Here is a 5,151-nt window from a genome sequence, read left to right as displayed (position 1 = left end):
GCACATCTCATTTGAAAGTTTCAAATATATAAGTTGCGAAGACATACTTAGATTTCGAAATATTTATTGCACTATAAAATTATCGAAATATCTTTGGTAGTCATTTAATAAGGAACAAAAAGATATTTATAAAAAAATAGTACCATTTATAATTCAATTACAAAGGTCTAAATAAAAATATTATTAAAATAATATATGAAAACAAAACTAATAAATATAAGAAAAAAATAATATGCATGTGTAACCATTTTATTGCACCATAAAAATGAGGACAAAACCAATATATACAAGGAAAAAGCAATATGCATGTGTAACTGTTTTATTGCACCATAAAATTACTGAAATACCCTTGGGCTATTAAAACCAAGTAATTTAATAAGGAACAAAAAGATATTTATAAAAAATTACTACCATGTATAATTCAATTATAAAGGTCTAAATAAAAATATTATTAAAATAATAAATAAGGACAAAACTAATAAATATAAGAAAAAAGTAATATGCATGTTTAACTATTTTATTACACCATAAAAATGAGGACAAAACTAATAAATATAAGAAAAAAATCACATGCATGTGTAACCATTTTATTTACTACTATATATAAGTGAAGGTTGGGTGACTAAAATTACCAAAATACCGTTGGTAGTCACTCCAAATAATACATGAAGACAAAACTAATAAATATAATAAATATAAAGAAAAATAATATGCATGCATAGCAATTTTTTACACCATAAAAATAAGGACAAAACTAATAAATATAACAAAAAACCATATGCATGTGTAACCATTTTATTTACTACTATATATAAGTAAAGGAGTAAAGGTTGGGGTGACTAAAATTACCGAAATAACCTTGGTAGTCACCCCAACCTTCACCTATATATAATAGTAATAATAGTAATAGTAATAGTAAAATCAAAATAATAATAATAATAATACAAAATAATAATAATAATAATACAAAGATGTTTAGCATAGATATAAGACTCTTCCAACTATGGATATGGGAGAAGTAAGTACTAAAAGTACAAAACTCGAAGAGGTAGATTTACCTCAAGATATGGATCTACTGAATAAATCTAATAATAATAATAATAATAATAATGACGTTATAATTGTAAAGTTATGTTATTATTCTCTTATATTATAAGAGACAGTTGAAGTAGCTGCCACGAGCTTCCGGTCTTCCTCCTTACCGACATTCAACTGTTGCTCTATAATTTTACTATATCATCCCTAATTAATTATTATATATTATTTATGTATTAGAAAATTAATAATATTTAATTAAAAAATAAAATAGATATTCACGACATGTTTGCTTCAGCTACTTCAATCATAATTTTACTATGTCACCCTTAATTAATTATTAATAATATTTGATAAAAAATAAAATAAATATAAAATGATAAATTAACTCTTGATGTTTTAAATTAACTTAACTTCTTATATGATACCTACTTAAAAAAATTTCACAAGTACTTTTTATAGCAATTTTGTCATATCACTTCTAATAAATTATAATGAGTCACTTAAGACATGTCTACTTTGTTACTTCAATCGTGATATTTGATTGACTCTCGAAATTATATTAGTGTTACTTAAATTGAAATAGAGAAAAAGTATTATAAATCATAATATTAAAACTTAAATTATTTTTAAAATATCCCGTCGTCCTCCTTGCCGACATTGACCTGCTTGCTCTGTAATTTCACTATATCACCTCTAATTAATTATTATATGACATTTATGTATTAGAAAATTAATAATATTTAATTAGAAAAATAAAATAGTCATTTGTGACATATCTGTTTCAGTTGTTTCAACCATATTTTTACAATGTTACCCCTAATTAATTAATATAAATCGTTTAACTATTAAAAAATAATAATATTTTAAAAAATATAAAATAGACATAAGATATAAATTAACTTTTGATGTTTTAAATTAACTTGACGTCTTATATGATGTCAACTTAATTTTTTTCATCAAGTATTGTTACTTAAATTGAAATAAAAGAAAAAATATTATAAATCACAATAATTAAAAATTTAAATTATTTTTAAAATATAAATGACTATCAATGTCACAAAAGTTTCAACAAGAAAAGAGTACTATAAATTACAATAGCTAACGGCTTAAAATAGTAAATTATAGTGCCAAAATAAATTATAAATTACAATAGGTAACAACTTAAAATATCTAAAAACATATTAAAAGATAATTAATTATTTAAATTTTATTTATGTCACATGAATTGAGATAAAAATACGTAAAAAATATTATAAATCATAATAATTAACAACATACAAAATTTAAAAGATATAAAATATTTATCGAACTTTTAAAATTATATCAGTACCTCTTAAATTGGAATAGAACAAAAATTCTTATAAATCATAATAATTAAAAACCTAAATTATTTTTTAAATATAATTGACTATCAGTACCACAAAAATTTGGATAAGGAGAGTAACATATATTAATTAAAAATTACATAAAAATTATTATAAATTATAATAGTTAACAACTTGAAATGTCTAAAAAAAATTAATTTGTTATATATTTAAAAAAAAAACGTAAAAAAAAAAACTATAAGTCACTTAAATTGGAATAGAAGAAAAAGTATTATAAGTCTCAATAATTAAAACTTAAATTATTTTTAAAAAATAATTGACTATCAATGTCACAAAAGTTTGAACAAGGAGATTAACATATATTATTTGAAAATTATATAAAAAATATTTTAAATTACAATAGTTAACTATTTAAATTATCTACAGATATATTAAAAATATAATTGATTATCTAAATAATATTTGTATCATATAAATTGAGATAAAAAATAATTTATGCTAGCAGGGGCCTTGGTATCTAGTTGTAATTAGACGTGACAATGTGACATTTCATTATTTCAGAGATCCTGTCTTGAAATGAAGATACTTCCTCCGTTTGAGACATTTGTTAGACTTGGTATTTTTCTTAAAAAAATTTACTAGGACTTTATTTTATTAATTATTTTTTCTTAAATATAAATTTGAGTATAGGTATTTTGTTTATTTTTATAGGGTACATCATATCTCAAGAATTCAATAACTTTGGAATGAAGGGAGTAATAATATTTTCTTATATTTTATAAAATAAATAATTAAATTAAAATAAATATTTTTAGAAAGAGAATCAATTATTTTCAAACTGATGGAAATAATAAAGACATATGTACCAACCACCACGTGAACAAAATATTCTAACAAACTGCGTGTAATTATGTGTGATTATAGGCACAGAACAGAATTCAAGATATCACCTTGTTAAAAAGTGTACTCTTCTAATTTGTTAATTGTATCAAGAAATGCTTATAAAATCAGCAAAATTACGTGATTTGGTAGGTGGACATGTATGTACCATCAATATATATTCAATGGATTTTTGGAGAAGCCAGATCTGTCATCCTATAGTATTCCAAAATCCAAACAATACGCAGATAATGTACTTTTTTTTGTTTTCATTCGGTGTCTGGTGTCCGCATTGGAGCCCTGATTAATTCGGATCACGCGTTGCAGGGCCCATTAAGGTGGCAAAGCTCCCAACAGAGTTTTCTCTGTACCCAGGTCGAACCCTCGGCCTCTAGTTAAGGGTGAAACAGCTTCATCCACCGCACCACAATCCATGTTGGTGCAGATAATATACTTATTAAGCATTAATATAAAAGATTTTAAATTGAAGTTGTAGATTTGATGTAAATAGTAAAAATTGTGTCAAGATAATTCATTCCAAAGAAAGAAAAGATAAAAAATAGTAGTAGTAACTTATTAATGGAGGTCAAGCAAAACGGTAACAAATATTTTGTCTAGTTTGTGATCCAAGTTAACACTGACTGAAAAAACTTTCGCTTTGTTATCTCTTCCAAATGATGTTAGTTGCAGCTACAACACGATCGAAAAGGAGTTTTATGTAACGATACCAAAATCTCAACTCGACAATCAATATACAAAGTGAACGAAACCAATAAACTTTGATTAATATGGAAAGGAGAAATTACAATATGAAGAAGAGGAATTGCAGTAGAAGGGGATGGAAGGACTAGAGAGAATTGGGAATGAGAAGCAAAGCTTGCCAAAACAATTATCACCATTTTCATAAGACTATTCTTTCTAAAATGTCTTATTTATTAACCTGTATCCCACACATAGCCACTTAATGTGATATTGGGCTGTTTTACCTTAACTGATTTCGATCCATTCATAACAATACTCCCCTCTCCAATAAGAACCTTGCCCTCAAGGTTCGAGTGGAGCCACACGGACAATATAATGTTGAATCTTTCAAGACTTGAGTGTGTGTAGAGAGCTGCTATGGTGCACTCTTCGACGCGTCTATGCCCTAAGATGGGCTACATAGCACATAAGCCTCATCATAGTCTTAAATTTCCCACAACTAGCCAAGACAAAAAAGCTTTTACTCTCACTAAGTATTGCCTTGTGAACAACATAAGCAACAACAATTGAAGCTACTTTCACTAACTCAAGCTCACTTTCAATCACATACAAGCTCCCATGATCATTTTGACAAGTTTGCAGTGCAACAACTTCATACAGTGAGAAAGTGGGAGGGCAGACAATTATTCGATTACCTTGAGCACCAACTAAACCTTTGAGCCCCGCAAGCATAGTGAAATTACGCAACTCCAGCCCAATCAAGTCCGCCATGGACCTGATACAACCTTGAAGCCGTGCAATACAAATAGCTTTTGGAGCTTCCTTTCCCTGTATTGTCATTTTCAATGCACTAAACTGCTCAGTTATTTTCTTTCGAAAAGAGAAATCACCTCCTATTGCAGCATACCATACGTTACTTTTTGAAGTTTGGAGAACAAAAATGAGTTGAGCTAATAGTTGGTAGGAATTGGAATAATTTAGGAAGACATATAATATGTAGAGGTGCAATTGATTGTAGCTCTCTCGACGCAGCTCCTTGGGAACTGTCAACAAACACACGATTCGCATCAGAGTATGTATCATCCACTTTTGGTTTCCTTACTACCAACTTATATCTTTGTTGTCCGAGATCCCACACTTGAATCACAGAATTAGCATTCGCAATGAAGCCAAACGTACTAGTAGAGCTCAACAATATTAGTAGCTT

Source organism: Capsicum annuum, chromosome 3 (genome assembly GCF_002878395.1).
Source record: "Capsicum annuum cultivar UCD-10X-F1 chromosome 3, UCD10Xv1.1, whole genome shotgun sequence".
Taxonomy (NCBI): domain Eukaryota; kingdom Viridiplantae; phylum Streptophyta; class Magnoliopsida; order Solanales; family Solanaceae; genus Capsicum; species Capsicum annuum.
This window is presented reverse-complemented; position numbering follows the sequence as displayed.